This window comes from Sander lucioperca, chromosome 12 (genome assembly GCF_008315115.2).
Source record: "Sander lucioperca isolate FBNREF2018 chromosome 12, SLUC_FBN_1.2, whole genome shotgun sequence".
Classification (NCBI taxonomy): Eukaryota; Metazoa; Chordata; class Actinopteri; order Perciformes; family Percidae; genus Sander; species Sander lucioperca.
In genome coordinates this window covers 38170092-38188896 of record NC_050184.1, presented here as the reverse complement: position 1 = coordinate 38188896, position 18805 = coordinate 38170092, and the positions used below count along the sequence as shown (strand labels likewise).

At 41.9% G+C, this 18805-nt stretch overlaps 1 protein-coding gene across 5 annotated transcripts in view; it reads left to right on the top strand.

The window, feature by feature from the left end:
• The first annotated feature begins 1305 nt into the window (after positions 1 to 1305).
• l1cama (L1 cell adhesion molecule, paralog a) overlaps positions 1306 to 18805 on the top strand; it is a 41012-nt gene continuing 23512 nt past the window's right edge. For all 5 annotated transcript variants that reach the window (XM_031283920.2, XM_036007881.1, XM_036007880.1 and 2 more), the window contains exon 1: positions 1306 to 1562. The gene's annotated coding sequence lies outside the window, so the exon portion shown is untranslated. The remainder of the gene's footprint in view (positions 1563 to 18805) is intronic.

Here is an 18805-nt window from a genome sequence, read left to right as displayed (position 1 = left end):
GATGAAAAATCAGAGGCTCACCAAAGTTAATTGATCCTAAGGGGAAATGTGAACCTCACAGTGGCACTATAGGAAAAGTCAGGGGGTTATCAAAGTCAGTAATCACCAAATGTAATCGATCCTGACAGGCTGACATTGCCATCCAGAGAGAAACGGCGCTAGTGTGGCTACTAAAATAACAAAAAAACATAGTGAACAGAAAGACAGCATAAAAGCAATCATGTAGTCACAACAGCACCTGTGTAAACTCAAAAGCACTACAGTTAGTATTTATTGTGTTTGCAGTGTTTGTATCTACTCAATACTTAGTAGTTAAATATGGTACAAATATCAAGAGTAATCTTAAGACACTATTTGAAATATATGTCAAAGTCCTCATAACAGAGAGAGGTAAACTGTTCAACAGTCTGCAGGCAGCAGTGGGAAAAGATGATTTTAACTCAGAGCGTGGAATTGAAAAGAGTAATTGTTATACGAACTCAAGGGTTTTGGAGGTGGACTAGAGATGTGGGAGGTTTAAAATATAAACTGGTGCCCGTCCATGCATTGCTTTAAAAGCAAGTAGAAGAAGATTTACTTTTGTATTTTGTATGAGCTGGAGGGGAAATAAGGCCAACTGACTGGCACATAAATTCACAGTAATCAAGATGCAAAGAGGTACAAGCATGTTAAACAAAACTCTGTAGATCTCTATCATCATGCATGCTGGATCACAGTCACAAACACAGCCAGACAAACCCCAGGATTGCACAGCCATTTATTACCCTGAAATCATGCATCTCGTCGACCCAGCCCCCAGACTCAGATAAGAGACGGCAGTAATTCCTGACACATTTTTATTCACCATCGTTACGTAACATTCATCCAAGTCATGCCTTTGATTACACTATAATGAACTGAAGCCTAGTCAATGTCTTAGTGGCAGAATGAATTAAAAGAGCTTATGGAAGTTGAGCCCAGTGGAGCATAGAGATTACCAACACAAAACCTCCTCCGGCCATTATTTCACCTTTTCTGTTAGCTCCAGGATTGGTTCATGAGGAGAAGGGAGTTGAAGTGCTGGATGACCATAGGCTATGTGCTCTATGCTGATGTACAGTATGCATTGTTATGCTTGGCACTGCATGGCTGAATATAAGAGCAAAATTACTAAGAGCAGCTGGACCTACAGTACTAATTCAGACTGTTTACAGGGAGGAAGAAGAGGACAGAGGGAATAGATAGAGGACAGAAAAGAGGAGGGGAGGGGGGTACAATAAAGGAATGGTCAGAATACACAGGGAGTGAGGTGAAGACAGAGTGAGGGAGGGAACAGAGAAGGAGGGATGGAGGCAGGCAAAGAAGAAGGGTGATGTCACCTCTAACAGGCAGCCAATGAGAGTGAGGGAGGGAGAGAGAGCCGCCGAATGAGGGTGTGTTTTTCTATCACTGCAGCATCAGCAGAGAGGAGAGTGGCACAATCAATTTCATAGAGAAGAGGAAGAAAAGGCACAAGTAGATAAGGGAAAGAGGGGAAAAACAGACGCAAGGAGTTGCCAGAAGAAAGGAACATCTCTGAGAAGGTAAGAGGATCTTTTTGTGATGAGACAAACAGTTTGTCATTAAACAGAATGAGAATGGGAGAGAGCTGCTGAGCAGATTCATTAGGCTGTTAGGTGGAGGTGGCTTGTTATGAAATCACCTTTTCCTCATCTACCACTGACTGTAAAAGACTGACTGACTGACAGTCTGGTTCATGTAAATCCTTTTAAAAGCTCCTTTTTTTTTTTTAAATGTATCCTCTTTTGAGAATTTGTCCTATTCCCATCAGTTGTGTTGATGTTTAGGAAAACTATGAAATTACAGCTATTTCAACACACTTAGTTTGAAAAATAATAATTAGACGGATTTCAAAACACATCTTTATATCAGTGGTTGTGGAGGTTGTAATGAATTATACTACACTGTAACACTGCCTTACTTTGAACTGTAAAAAGATATTTTGAGTATCGAAGCCAGGTGTCACGGATAACCTGTTGGTGCAGAATATTTTTAGGGAAGGTTTTTTCTTTTGATTTTGTGTACTCGGCGCTTCAATATTCAGTGCATTGCATGCAACAGGGTCTCCTCTGACATTAATATTGAATATACAGCAGTGCTGTGTGCCATTGTATCCGCCTGGCTGAACACTTAATTGGCCAGATTACAGATCATTTTACAATGAGTTATTATTTTATGTCTAAAGTTTGGATTTGTATTTATATGTAATTTGGATTACTTGTGTAAAGAAAAATTTGATCTTTAGTTTGTTTTTTAATAATTACAGTGTATTGAACTGCACTTTAAATCTGTTGCAGTATATATATATATATATATATATATATATATATATATATATATATATATATATATATATATATATATATATATATATAGACTGCCCTTCTTTAGAATTTCCTACCAAATGTGAAAATATATAATACAAATACACTTTAAATCTGCTCCATTGCAATTCATATTGCATTGTGCAAACTGTTGGTAATTTCTCAGGCAAATTATATGCTTTGCCTCTCCTTCTGCCTTGCTACTTTAATATGAATATTCGTTTTCTCACCACATTCCCCTCCCCCGCTAATAGCTGAGTGGCTTAATGTTAAGTACTGCCCATGATTGCAATGTGCTGCTACAATTTTCATTGATGTGGATGAAACTCCGCTGGATGGTGAACAGCACAGCGGAGTAGACTACAACAATTTTCTAGTCTACCAGTCTTATCTTCTGCAGCTGCAGTAAGGCTGTTTTGCCAGAGCTGGCTAACCTGAAACTACAGACCTTGGAGGGAAAGAAAGACAAGGAATCTAAAAAAAAAACTGGAAGAGGGAAAGAAAAAAGAGATTCAGATATCAACAGGAGACAGAGCGTAAGAGAGCTATTTATATGGAAGGAGATATCAGGGTGAAGTGAAAATAAGGGTGGGGCAGCGCTCGCAGCAGACTATGTGGAGGTGTGCCAATGAAAAGGAGGCACTCACCTGGCTGTATGCCATACAGCTGCCTGCTGTCACCCTCTGCGGCCTGCTACACATCTGTTCTACCCAATGGCACACAATAGACAATGTTACACCAGTTGTGTTAATGATGTAGAAAACTACTGCCAGAAGCAGCTGCTGAAGGCTGTGAGCTTTTTTCGTTTCTAGGTTTTTGCATGCATATCTGGTGTTTTGTGGGTAAGTATATCTTTGTGCATCTGCTTATAACATGCACTCCTATCCTAAAAATATGACCTGATTCTCAAAAATATGACCAGATGCACAAATAAATCTAAGTATGCCTGCTCATATCATGTGAGTGCAAGTGTGTGCTGGTGAACCTCCTCCCTCCCTCCCTCCCTCCCTCCCTCCCTCAGTAGCCTGCAGCTTGTCCCAGATGAACCCAGTTAAGGGACTGGAAAGGAGGGAAGGCTCTGCGCCTGACAATGACTTGTTACCATCTGTACAACATCCATAAACATACTGCACTGCACACATTCACACAATAGATCAAGATACAGCTGCTGCTGCTGCTGAAAAGGGCGTGTTGGAGTGAATGAGTATGTGTATGTATCTGTGTGTCTGCGTGTGTGTGCATGTGCATCCTCTCCGTGACAACGATGCCCCAGAGACCCACTGCTGGTCACATTATCATACTATTTAATGCAGTGGGGTTTGTATGGCAGTGGCTGCTGGATCTCTAGACAGTGTTTGGAGCTGCTAGTGTAGCAGGGATGTTGTTGTCACAGTAGCTGGCTAGACTTGGAGTGTATGATTACCCTCACTACAGTATGGTGCAGAATGTAATCTCCCCTCGGACATGGGCTGGTTAATTGAGCTGTTCCATCAAAGAGATGGATGGAAACAGGGATTTATGTGAGGAGAGAAGGACAGGGATCTGCAGGGAAAAGAGAGAGAAATGGCAGGGGAGGATGGAGTAAGCAAAAAAAAAGATAAAGGAGAAGGAGAAGAAGGTGGACTTCCTTTTGAAATGCAAAGCACTTTGCATCTTTTAATACATGTTCACTGCTATAGGTATTGAAGAGAGTAGAGAGATAGGGTATATAAAAGGTGAAGGTCACATGGGAGGATGGGCTGTAGCAAAAGAAAGAACCATAGAAATGAAATGCGAAAAGATTAGGCGGAGAATTCTGATTATGGTTGACGAAGATTATGAGAGAAAAGCCCGGCAATGTATGGTTAGATATTTATGCTTTTCATCTATTAATTTTTATGAGATGATAATGTCAAAGACTGGCCAGTTTCCAAATGCCTTTAGTCCTGCAGTTGAAGTGGAGAGCTGGTGTTGTGTAGGAGGAGATCTGCTCTCAATCTGCCAGGTAGGAGCAACTCTGGGGAAGAGCAGTGCTGCGCTAGCCCTTTGCTCCTAGGCCACCTGTTATTGCCTCAGGGCCCCTTTGCCAGTCATCCTGCTCACCAAACACAGATATATCAATACACACACATAAACACATTTGTACAGGCAAAATTTTTGCAACACACTCACAAATAAATGCTCTGCAAATACTTGCTGCAGAGATCCTGTTGCAGTGCGCCAAATTAAAGATTCTCTAATGTTGACTCCCTGGCCTGATTACTTAAACGTCTGCTACTGATCAAAGAGCACACCCGCCACTTTCTGGGGATTCATCCATTAAAGCAGTGACGGGGTAAAATAAGGGTTAAGAGAGAGACTATCTCTCTTAGACAGAAGTGTCAACAATAACCGTTTCATCTCTGGTTTCCTTTTTATCCTCATTTGAGAATAGTTGTTGTAAAGTTACAAACTCACAAACAGAGATTCAAAGGCTTCTGAGTGAACTCCCTTGAGTTATCTTCCAGCCTGCGTGCACCTTTTTTGATGCCGTGCATGTGTGTGCTCGTGCGCAGTTGCATGTGCACCTTCAAGATGGAGAGGCAGTCCCCTACCCCACCCTTTCTGGTTGCAGCTTTGAGGCTGTTTGATTTAGACTGTGCAAATGGGAGTCACCCCACTGGGTGTCAAATGGGGGATTGTGTAGACATGCTGTCAGGGTTTGGTAGAGAATACATTGTGGTGATTTAGGGAGCTAAGGGTCAGTTGGATTGACAGGCCAGTCACGGGTAAATGATTATAGAGAATTGAGGAGGAGGAAAGGAGGCCAGAAAAAAAGGGGAGAATAAAATTTGCACAGGTAAAATGAGGCAGGCAGGGAGGAAAACCTAAAGATGGAAATGATTGATTTAAAAGGCAGCAGGATGGTACAGGCATGGTGAAAAGGCTGTTATGGAAGATGAGACAAAGTGGAAGAAGACTGCCATGGCAATTTCTCTGAACCACCTTGTTCCAGTCATCATTTAGGAGTCCTGTTCTCTCTTCTTGGACAGCTAGAGTCAACCTTTCAACCCAGGTAATCCATTTTTCCTTTTACTGCCTCTGTATCGCTATTCTTTCCCCTACTCTTCCCGCCATGCACTTCTTAAGTTTCACTTGTCATATCAGTATTCACGCAGCGGTGGACAGAAAACTCCACATTGGGGTCTTAATCAAAATAATGACTGAGGCTCCTGATAGCCTTCCCAGAAAGAGGCTCTCAGACAAAGACTCATAAATCCAACCCTATTATACAATTGAACCTGTGATGAAGACTAGGGCACAAATAGAGGCGTCATTGATGGAAATGAATTTAATTTGGCAGAGTGAATTACCTTATTACAGCTTTCAGAAGTGATGGTAAGAGAGAGGAGAAATTGTAGAATTCCCCTGGGTGACAAATATCATATTGGTAGTTAAAATTACAAAACTGGAACCCCATAGTGGATATTACTTGAAACCAGGAGAGAAATGAATTAATGCCAAACCAATAATGAAATTGAAGGTGGCAGATATTGTAGAAAATATCTCAAAATTAGGGCATAAAAAGCCCCTGCATTCTCTATCACTTTATTTCATTATTATGGTGCAGATAAATGTCTAATTCTCCATCCATCCATCCATCTTCGTTCACTTATCCAGGGTCGGGTCGCAGGGGCAGCAGCTCCAGCAGGGGACCCCAAACTTCCCTTTTAATTCTGTGAATTATAATTCCTTTAGTCCACATTGTTTAAAATAAAGAACCAGACTGGAAAGCGGCAGCAATAAATCTACACATTTGACTGAATATGAATTAGGGGAGATATGAAGCTCCATGCCTGACCTTCTCTTTGCCATCTTGATGCTGTCCTCCTTTTTCTGTCTCTGACAAAATAATGTCTTTGTCTCAGTGAAACAGAGAATTCCCCTTAGCGTCATTCCATCTGGACAACAGTCAGCTCTATCAGAAAGGCTTTGGTGTCCACATCAGTGACTATAATTGCACTAAATTGACCCTCTGTCCAGTGTGTTTTTCCCAACTGCGTCCATGAATTGTTCTGTCAAAGACATTTCTATGTGCATTTGTGTGCGTGCATGGCTCACCATTAACAGTGGCCAGAAAGAGATGACCTCATGAATGAATTAACTATACATCAAATACCAATGTTCTGTTATTGCCTTTCATTTGTGAAAGATAATGTCAAGTGTCTGATGGACACATTGCTGAGATACCGTCTAAGTTTAATGGCTTCTGGGTAAAATAGCTTAAAAATAAGGATGTGTACCTCCTTTTTGCTTCACAGAATATTAATAATGCTTTTATTTTGCCTCTCATTCTTTCCATTATAAAGCTCTTCATCATTTAATTTATTACAGAAGCTTTTAGCTAATGCTCATCTTCATCTGCCTCATCAAAATCCTTGATTTATAACTTGTCTTAGAGTCCGTAAAGATTTGATCAGAAAGTAGACAGTAGTTTAACCAAAAAAGGAAACTAAATATATTATAATTATTGATTTTGTTATCAATATTATTAGTATAGGTTAGTAGTAGTATTAGTAGTAGTACAAACAGCCTCCAGTTTTATTATATACTGATATTTTACAGTTAGACAGTTAGATAAAGAGTACCCTCAATCCACATTTCTAACAACTATAGTTGAAACTAACTATAGTTAGTAAAACTAACATAATTGTACATATGATCTATTGTGCTTTATGCCGTATACAATAAATTATTTTATTTTTTAAAGGTCCCATGGCATGAAAATTTCTCTTTATGAGGTTTTTTTTAACATTAATATGTGTTCCCCCAGCCTGCCTATGGTCCCCCAGTGGTTTGAAATGGCGATAGGTGTAAACCTATCGCCATTTGAGAAAATGAAAGCTCAGATGGGCCGATCTGGAATCTTGCTCCTTATGAGCTCATAAGGAGCAAGGTTACCTCCCCTTTCTCTGCTTTGCCCGCCCAGAGAATTTGGCCCACCGATGAGAGAGAGACATCATGGCTTTCAAACGAGCAAAGTGGCAGTTGGTCAAGGCCACGCCCCCACCCTCCATCTTGCCCCCCCCTCTCCTCCTCAATAGCTACAAACACAGAAATGGCACATACTAAGTAAAGCTCATTGTGGGACTGGCTCTAGTGGCTGTAATTCTGCACCATCCTTGACCCAACAGATGTCCTTCCACTTAAAAAGAATTAGAATGGTGGGCCAGGAGGGCCGCAAATGCTAGAGAGAGAAAACACAAAATTATATGTAATTATATAATGCTAACTGTAAAGTTATATTATTTCTTAATGTTACATGAGGATTTAGCTTAGCCTGAACTAGCCAGCTATGAACCAAATGAGGCAGTTAGCTTAATGCTAAATGAAAGTGCTTTTTGACGAGTTGTTTGGGCCAATCGTAGCGCTTGAATGCTATGCAGGGCATGTCTTATCCCTTATGGGATTCATAATAATGCGGTAGGACTACAGATGTAGTTAGGTTAAAAGTAGCTTAATTAAGCTAATCTCCATTATGCTGCCTTCAGGTTCTTTTGCAAATTCCAATATAGCACATATAACATTATAAGCTAATAAGAGTATTTGTTATATATGTGTTATTTAGGAATTAAGTGTCATTGTACAAGTCTGGCTTTGATTACATTGCTCAGGCTGTTTATTAAGGGGATATGACAGCATTGGTTTACTAATTTATTGATTTGTTGCTGAGAGACCAGCTGCATTTTTAATGAAACTTGGGGGCACGATATATTTCAGAGCTGTAGGATACTTCAGCACTGTCGCTTTGCTCTAAGTTACATCATGCTAATACTAAGCTTCTTTTTTTTTTTTTTCAATACTGTTGGAATTTTTTCTTCACCTGTGCTCTGTTTCCCCTTGAAAATGTTTCTTAATGTGCTTGGCATGACTTTCATTCTAGCCCAATTTTTACCTTTGCCAATACTTAAGCTTAGCAAAATCGTTTATTCTAATAGTCAATAGACGTCAACGGAATAGCAGTGTTTAGCCACCATTCATACTTGAGTGCATCTTTTGCACAGGTAGTATTTGAAAGTCCTTACTGAATGTTTTGTGTGGAGGCTGTAAGTCACAGTTTCACCAAAGTTGAGGAAGTTCTCCTGAAAGACATTTACATTCTGGTACTGATGCATTATCACAGTCAAGTAGTTAACATGTTTGCTCCCTAAAAGCCTGGACTAGATTGCAAAAGCATCACAGAAGCACACCCAAGAGTTTACTGATCAAGAGGATGTCCTTTTCAGTCTGGGAACTTTGTGCTTCAGTTAAAGATTAATGAAGTCTTTACATTGCACTGATAACAGAAAGCAAAGTTTTGTATGTTGCATAAAGCAAACTTGGAACAACTGTGTTTTTGAGGCATTAGAGTTAGTGTGCTGAATTGAATGTGACTGCTTGACATTGATTGAGTGGCACACATCATTGTCTCAATGTGGAACACAGTGTGGTTTAATAGTGTTCTGAATGCATCTAAAGGCTTATTTATTTGGAGTGTTTATGTTTAAGTATATTGATTTTGTTTCAGTTGTCTCTTCCCTGCTCTAAACCTACACTTCATTTGAATGAACCATAACCGAAATAGATGGGGTGTGAAACACAAGCATCCATTCAAACATGAACAGACACAGTGGCCTCAAGTACTGCAGGTGATGTGAAGTAAACAGGCTGTCTGTATTTGTCTCCTCTGCATGTCTCGATGATGTTGTGACTGTAGTTTCTCGCAGGCCCTTCATCTGCTGTGTCAGCCATGATATATTCATTAGGGTTGGATTACAGAGAGTGGGAGGGGGATCAGGTTTTGAGTGAGTTATAATCCCCATACACTGGCCTAATTTAATCTCACCTACTGTGCCATCCTATTACACACTACACCCACCACATGCGTTCAGGCGCTGGCTGGAGTGGAGCAGATGAGGGGCATGCAAGGTTAAAACAGGTTAATGTCAGACAAGAGGCATGGAGACAAAGAGGGAGGGTTGTAAGAAAAGAGCTACAGAGAAGAGGCAATGATTATGAACAGCAGGAGAGAGATCCAAGTACAGAGAAGGAAATGTCAAGGCGTAAAGAAATGTCAGAGACAAAAGTGGAGGCAGATGGGGTAGAGTAGTGTGCTCTTTAAGTTTATTTTTATGAGTAACATGTTGCTTCTTAACCCCCCCAAATGAGTGGGAAGCTTCATCTTTCAGAATGCATACACGGACATATCTTGCATGTCTATCATGGCTTATTATACATGTATAGAATATAAATGCAAGAAACTGTCTCTAAAAGAAAGATATTTTTTCTTTTGGCATTTTAGCCTGTATTGAGAGTGAGGGTAGAGATTGTAATAATGTAATAATCATAATTATTGGCATAGCATGTAATGTATTTTATTTCACCTGTTTGTATTGTATTACTCAGTCTGTGCCCTTTATCACACTTTATACTATATAATATATTTATCAATCCTTCTGCTTAGTATATTTTGGGATGCCTCCCCATCTTATTATATTTATTTGGCGAAGTTGCAAATTATTTGCATGTCAGGGAGACTATACACAGTGAAGTAAGGGTTTATATAACCTATTCTCCTGTTGTCTTTACCATTTATGACCTACATCCCTCTCATCATCCCTCCTTATCTGCTCATAGCCAGAATAAATCAGGCCATGCTAACCTGCTACACACTTCACGCACGCACGATCTACCTGAAGAGGAATCTGTAAATCTGTCTTTGTTAGCCTCTTCTAAATGCAGACTTATAAATCAGGTTGGTGTTTGAGTTGTTTGAGTTTGCTCCCTGAATTGATCAGGGGTAATTGGGCATGGCGCTACAGAGAGCCTCACACAGTGCCCGAGCTGCAATAATGAGACATCATCCGCCATCATGCTCTGTTGCAGAGCAGGAAGAATTGAGCAATTGTGTTTTTGTGGCCAAACTTGCAGGGCGCAGTTTTATGTAGCAATTTTTGTAAATCATTTGTTGAAATCTGTGCTGAAGAGATGACTGACTTATGTAGCAGGAAGCGATAAGGAGACATGGGCTGAGGCTTCTTCTTAATATGTGGAAAAGATAAAAGGCGCAATCCCCAAGAGAAAACACAGGAGCAACAAGAGGAAAGAGTAGATTTATTCAAGGGTGCAGATGTCACAACGGGGGAAGGAGAGAGATGAAGAGAGAGCAGACAAGGGCAGAAAACAAACCACATGAAGATTAAAACAGAAACAGGAGAGAATAGACAGGGGGCCTGGACATTGTTAACGAGCTTAACGAGGTAATTATACACATAAGCAAAGACCTCATCCTCCAGGCCTTACACAGTTGGGTGGGGCAGGGGAAACAGGAGAGAAGGTGGAGTAATGGGAGGGAAAGAAAGGACGTTTATTATCAGTAACCTTTTAATAATGTTGATTGCACCATTATTAAAGTGGGATCCTGCTCAGGGCGACGAGCAGGAAGTATGAGAGTATGAAGGTAAAGATGGGAGGACAATGTGGGGAAGATTAAGAGGAGAAGATACTGGGAGCAGAGAGGTGGGAGGGTAAAGGACAGAGATCCTGTAGCGATTAAAATGTCAGCGTGTGCAGAGGGAGATACACACACACACACACACACACACACACACACACACACACACACACACACACACACACACACATCTTCTCAGGCTGTGTGCAGAGTGCCTCTGTGACACATATTAAACAAGGAACACAACCCCAAACACAAATATTAGAACTGCCTACAGACTGAACTGACAGGATAAAATCAGCATGTGTTCAGTTGGGACAATTTCATTCTCAAAGGGTGCCATACATAGGCGCCGATACCGTGGGTGCTCCGAGCTTGAAAATACTGAGCACCCAGTGCCAGACTGCCAGTAGGCTACATTCATTTAAAATTAAACATTGCAGTTGGTGCTAAGTGGAGTGTCTGTCATAGTGTGCCTAGGCTACTAGACAGGTGGAATTGATTCTTAATTTCCCACGAAGCTGATCGTGGTTACGTGTTCATTTCCAATCCTATCTGTATTTGTGAGAAGTGGCGTTGTCCTGAGGTGAAAGATAGTCTACTTTACGGCTTTATTATCGAGTCAATAAGCGTGTGTTCGTGTCGGCCGCTGTCCATTTCCTAAGGTTCTGAAATGCAAACATTTTTTGACTACTTTTTTTTTAAAGGGCGTGCGCCCATGAGCACCCACGGAGGAAAACATAAATCGGTGCCTATGGTGCCATATACTGTATCATCCATCTTTATATGTCCTCGTCAGGTTTTCTCTCCTTCGCTCCCCCCATCCCTTTCTGTCTTTCTATTCCTCTTCTGTCTCTCCTCCATCCAGTAGTCCAGTCAGTCTGGGTTTTATTTATGACTGTAGTGAACAATGCTTTGACCGGCCCGTGTTCAGAGGGGGACAAACAATCCAAAGTAAGTGTTAGTGACAGGGCTGTTACAAGCTGTGCGGCTGTCATACACACTATTCCCTGTGTTCCGGGCCCCTTGGCCTGCCTGCAGGGCCCATCTGCCTCCACAAGTGTCAGAAAATCTAGTTTCTCCTTTCAGTTTGAATAAACAAAAAAGACTCTGAGGTGTTTGAGAAATGTTGTCACGCAAAAGCTGTGTTTGCTTGGCTAGTGCTCGCTGGCAGGATCTGCTGACGTGCTGTGTGGGTGTCCTATATAGGAATCAGCACGATCAGCATGTATTAAGCCATGCTGTCATGGGATGCAGATGATTTAGATATCTGCCGCTATAGCAGGGGATTTAATGTACCAGAATATTGGCACTGGTCTATTTTCTCCACGAGAAGATGTGTATATATGTTGCTCATATATTTGACTGTGGGAGTAATACACAAGAGGATCAACAGCTGGCCGTGAGCATCTTTGTTTTGTGTGTGTCTACAGTATAGTGGATTGTCAGACCTTGTTGGCCTAACTCTATATGAAAAGCTCATCAACTGGTTGTTTAGCCGCAGGGAAAGGTCACCACAGCTTCCTCTGCATCCCTGTGGCCGCTCTCTCTGTATCTACCTGTTTTCCTCTCTCTCGTTGGAATTGGGGCCAAATCCTTTCTGTCATCTCTCATAACTGAAGCAAAACAGGAGGGAAAGAGAGATGATAGAGTGCGGTGGAGTTGTGGCCACAGCTGGGGCTTCAGTGTACGGGGCAAAACCCCAGGAGGAAGATGAGGGGGAAAGAAAAGAGGATGCAGGAGGAGGGGAGTGAGGCAGGAGAGGCGCAGTGAAGCTCTGCAAAACAATATAAATAGAGATGAGATGAAACCGCTTCCTCACTTTATTTTTTTTTGCTTATTCACTCTGTGTGCCTCCTTGAATAGATAATATAAAGCCAAATATACTTGTCACTCCTTTTAACCGTCTGACAGGAGATGACGCACACATACATACACACACTGATGCAAACACAGGCGGGATGGAACAGGTTGTCTGTTTACTCTCTTTTATATTGTGCCTTGCTGAAAATTGCTGTGCGTTCCAGAAAATGTCACGTCCTTGATCTCTTTGCACCACTACATACTGGTACGTTGAGGGGCTGGAGCTGTGTAGAGACGTGGGGAGAGGGATTTGCAGAGACAGGGGTCTGCTGCAGAGACGGGTCTGTGCGCCTCAGATAACACTGCAGCCTTTGATGGAGCTTGGCCCTCCTCTGTTGGAAATCACAAGCCGCTCCGCCTCAAATAGATCTCCGCCACGGACTCCATTGGTAATGATTGGATTTAGTTACAAAGCAGAAATGGTTCGCTGATGATAATGATAACAGATGCGAAGGGAGTTAGTCAGCCACTTAGGTTTGAGGGATTGTATCGATGCTGTGCCAGCCTGCAAATTTCCCCTCAGACTGGACGGTCTGTCTCAGGTTTGATAAAAGTTGATGGCAGAGGTTGATAGAATGCTACCTGTAATTGCATTGTGTATGTTGTTGGCTGGGAGGATGTAATGAAGATGCAGTGCAGCACAGATGGAAGACAGTGTTCCATAAACTTCTTGCTATATGGAGGAAAAGAAGACAGAGAGGGAGGGGTTGGGGTAAAGGAGTTCAGGGAGAGGAAAAGGGGAGTTTCGTACTGATATAAGGAGCGAGAGGCAATCAGCAGGGAGCAGAGAATATAGAACAGAAGTGAAAGAGATAGAAGAGCGCAAATAACAGACTTCAGACTTTCAGCAAATACGACAGTCAGGAAGGAGGAACTCTTTCAAGTGTGGGTAGCATGTAGACATAACAGGGGAACTGGAGAAAGCCAGAAATGGGGAAAGAGCAAGAGATGGAGACACAGGAGAAATGAGATGAAGGTAGGGAGTATAAAGTAGATACATGAGAGAGAGAAAGAGAGAGAGAGAGAGAGAGAGAGAGAGAGAGAGAGAGAGAGAGAGAGAGAGACAGACAGACAGACAGACAGACAGACAGACAGGGTATGGGGGGATGGGGGGATGAGGTGAGGAGGATGATCATGTAGAAGGGGGAGGGGAGTGAAATATTTTTTTCGTGCGGCTGAGCTGGAGTCAGGAGGTTGTCATGGTGATAGCGGGGTGAGAAAAGGAAAGAGATGCAGGGGTATTGACACCTAGACCTAGACACTGCACACGCACACGCACACGCACGCACGCACACACACACACACACACACACACACACACACACACACACACACACACACACACACACACACACACACACACACACACACACACACACAGACTAATACAACAAACAAAATGAGTCATGCATAACAATACTGACCTGTCACATCCTAAGTAAACATACACTCACACTTTCTCACAAAAACCCATCAGCACACACACCAAATAAGCTGAGACCATGTTGGAAGCTCAGTGGCCAGCCAAATCACCATACAAACTCAGTTTCCCATGTCTCTCTGCTGCCTTTTTTCCCTTACTCCACCTTATTTGAATGGCAGGCAAATCTCCTTAAACTGACTTGTCTTGCCAGACTTAAACCAACCGTCAGTCTGCTGTGTGTGTGTGTGTGTGTGTGTGTGTGTGTGTGTGTGTGTGTGTGCATGCAGGTTTGAGCGAGTCTTCACATATCTGAGCTTTGCGGTTTTCCTGTGTGTGTTGATGACACAGAGAGATGAGAGAGTCAGAAACAAGCTGATGTAGAGACAAGAAGCAGCGGGGCATGGTTTTCTGAGCCAGCGCACACACTTATATAACAATAATTTGTAGTTGTATATTGATGTTTTTTAAACACAAAACTGCAGTAAAAAAGCACATCTGCAGTTACTGCTGAAAGAAATGTAAAATGTATCACTTCCTTGCATCAGAAGATTTTTAGACTTTTTAGAACAGCAGATGTCAGGGTTTGCATGAACTGAATATAGGTTCCTTTCTGTAGCCTATTAGTAGAGCATGTTTATAGAGAATAGCAATTTACTAAGATGACTTGAATCATGTAAACCTTTCTGACGTCAGAGGTTCTGCAAGTCTGACTGAAAATATTTTGATTTTAACACAGATAAATCTGAAAGATTCACTTGTCATTGCAGTGTGGCAAGAGACTAAATTATAAATGAAATACAGCAAACTGCAAACACAGCAGGAAGAAAAAAAAGATTTCCAACAACAAACAAATCAATAAAATTGCTCACTCAGAATGTTAGCACTTATATGAAATGTGGTTTTAGTTGCGTCCTAACAGACAACAGAGTGCTGAATGATGGAGTTAGGTTAGGTGAATTGCCCCACAGTTTATGAGACTGTGATCATTTTTAAAATTGAAGTCTTGACTTGGGAGAGTAGACTGTTTAAGAGAGCTACAATATGTTATTTCCTCTTCACTACTTCCTTGTTCCTTCTCACCCACACACACCATCACCCTCTTCTCTTTCCTCTCTGATTCCACTCGATAGACATTTACTAGCTGTTTAGGGGCGTTACATCTCCTGTCTCATCCCCAGAAGACCTTGTATTTGATTAGATGAGGAGCACTTAAGGGGAAGTGCTGCTTTTGCAACTTTTAACAAAGTTAATGGGATTGCCAAGAAGCCGTTGTTTGACCTGGTTAATCATTTTGAAGATGCAAATCACCTGGTCCTGTTTTGCTAAAACTGCATCTCCATCTCCACTGTAGTCAGTTAAGTTGTGACATCTGATTGGTTATGCTAATGCTGTTTTCTTTTGTTGTAAAGAATTTCCAATTGTTTATATTTCTCTTTTTTTCATTGCTTTGATTAATATAACAACTGTGGCAAAGCTGGTGTGAGGTTGTACTGCCACATGGGTGTGAGCATGTCTGTATGTTTTTATTCACAGACTTTCTGTAATTTCATATGACTTCTTCACGCCGCCACAGGCTCGAAAAAAAATCCAGCCACTTTCCCACAGTCGTTGAGCCACTGGGGCCCTTCCATGCAAATGTGTTAGCAAAGCACTATGTGCGGCCTTGCCCTGCCAGCAGCTCATTTCCCTGAAGTGGTGGAAAAGACTTGGGAATCCTTGACAAATGTTTCTGGAAATGTCTAAATCTTAGCAATTAGCTGTCTGCAGAGAAGCTTAGGGCTAAAAATGACCTAATTGTTATTGTGAAAACAACTTACCTGTGGTTAAGAATCTGAGAAGCAAAGACATGTCACAATTTCACATTAGGCAAATTACATTTTTGTTTTGTTTCTTTAGTTAGAGTGCTTTTTTTCTCATGTTAGACATCTCAAATGTCTAACCTGTTGTGATGGAGGTCGTAGGTCACGTACACACTCCGCCCCTCTCCCCGGGATGTGGCGTGCCGATTGTCCCTGTGGAGGTGGCCACGTGTCCTTGCGTGTCACACGAGTCGCTGGCAGCTGAGTCCTCCAGCGCTATATGGGCCACTTATCACCTGACCCGAGGGACCACTCCCTCCTCCTCTCTGTCTGTCTGCTGAATGACGGACTGCACAGCCCCTCCTCAGACATCACTACCTGCAGCAGCCAACACAAACCTGCCCCACCTGCACACTTGATGCAACACAGACACAGAGGCACACATATGCTCCCGTTCACCTGAGGCTCATTAGATAACCTTAGCACCACAGTCTTCTCTTTAAGGCTCATACAGCTTTCTCTTCTGCTGCTTTATACTGTATTTATGCATGGCTGACTTGAATAACAATGTGACCTGTATGGAAAAATAAAGTCATGTAAATGCTTATGTTTTGTGCCTTTACATATATGCCATGTTATTGTTATTCAAGCATGTGCTTCAGTAGCTGATTTCCCTCTGGTGCTGTTGCATACTGTCTGTGTTGTTTTAGCTGGTTTGTCATCTCCAACAGTGTTAAGCTGCTGCATCTGGTTTCAGGGCTAACACTGATGGATACAACACTGATGTCAGCTTCTTTTTACTGGCCTGTCTGGCTCCAGTTTGATCCCCAAAGGCTTTACCAGCACACTCACACATAAAATCTCCCTTTCACCTGTCTGATTTCCCTCTAATTTTACTCTCTCTCAGGGATGACTGGCTGCATACAAGAATCTCCACTGAGCATCACTTCAAACAAACAGCATATGTCGTTACAAAGTATAGAGAAAAACAAGAAAAGAAAGTGGCAGTGGAGGTCAAAATGAACGTCAAATAAGAAAAGGCACAAGTAAGGCTGTTAGCTCCAGGAACAGGAGAAAAGAGGAGAGGCTGACTCTAAGAGATAAAGAGAGAGAAAAAGCAGGGGCTGTAGGACGGAGCAGGAGACACAAAAGGAAGCAGGGAGGGGAAGAGGGAAGGTCACTCCTAATAGCTCTTCCACGTAATTTCATAATGTCATAATTGCCCCTATTTACTCAAGTTAACCCTTAGCTATCTACTGTATGGACAATAAACCATACTGCCACAAGAAAGGATCTTCATAAGCTGTATGTGTTTGTCATTGCATGTTCCTACTGCACACACAGTGCATAACAATGTGCCTGAGAGAATGTGTGGTGTGCATGGGGGTGCTTGCATCTCATCCTATATCTTCTGCATGACACGGAGGGTGTGTCCGTAATTACTGTGCTTTGTGCTGCATGCACAGAATCTGAGTAATGTTGCTTCTAATGAAGCAAACGATGCCCACAGGCCACCGTGCAGCAGTGGTAGAAGACTTGCTTGTGTGTGCATACATTGTGTGTGAATGTATGTAGGTGTATATACAGAATACATATGTTTCTCAATTAGTCTACACAAACGATCTGATTTGTTTCTTGTCTGTTTCTAGTGAGACCGACCAAGTCTGTTTTCTTTCCATATTTATTGAGATCACAGGTGAATTGAAATGAAATAAATAAGAGATTCAATATTGCAGCACTGCCCACGTGTTGTGTCCTAAGTCTACAGTCATGATTTTATCAACACAAAGCTACCATTATGATCCATTCTCATACATCTCCATTTCCTGTGACTAACTGACTGACAGACAAGCCATAAGCAAATTACCTTATCAGTTGTGGATCTAAGTGAGCAGCAGCTAACATGCTAGAAGAAGAGAGAGAGCAAGAGGCGGCACTCCATCTGCAAGACCGGCTCCATTAGCTGACAAGAGAGATTAGCTGACCTGCTGACACACAGGATGATCTCTACTGATACACACTGCAACACACATGGGCTCATGTGCACACAAACACACACATGCAGGGAATCTGATACACTATTACATTAGTGGTTATGTTTTTGATCGTTACAGGGCTTTTACTGGCCAGTGATCCCATAACCAGATCTCTCTTTTTTCACATCTGTCATTCACACTTTTTTTTTCTTTCTCTCTTTGTTTTTTACTTCCTATGAATTTTTCAGACTTTTTGTTGTTGACGTTGCCAGTCCTACCTTTGATCTCCCACCGGTGTTGCCCTTCTTTCTCCTTCCCTTCATCCACCTCTACTCTCTTTCCTTAATGAGTCCACTCCCATCCCCTTCAATTATTCACCACTTCTTTTATTCTACCATTCCCATTGTGTCTTAAGGGGAAAAAACATCAATAAATAAATCACGCCAGAGGTAGCTTCTTATGTAGTCTTGGCAATAGAAGGGATGACTGTGTGCACGTTTATTGGTGTACAAAGGAGAGAGAGGGAGAATAGAGATTTGTAGAGGACTTTGGGAGTCTTGTACTTCTTGTACTAGTCTTTTGTACTTTCATTTTCAGTTGGATGAGTCTAAATGATTTCCCCTTTATAAATCATTGAGTAACTAGTTAAGGTGTTATGTGTGTCCATATGTCTGTTTAAGTATGTGTACTTGGTATAAATGTGAAGACATCCAGTATTTGTACTGTGTGTGTGTGTGTGTGTGTGTGTGTGTGTGTGTGTGTTTGAGGGAGGGCCTGTCAGTGTGGGGCAACAAATGAGTGAGCGTGTGTACGTGCATGTGCATATGTAAGTGATACCGCAAACCTGTTAGTGTCCATGTGTGTGAATAACTGAATTTGTATGTACAAGGGGGGATGCTGTGTGGAGACCCTGTTGTTATGGCAACCAG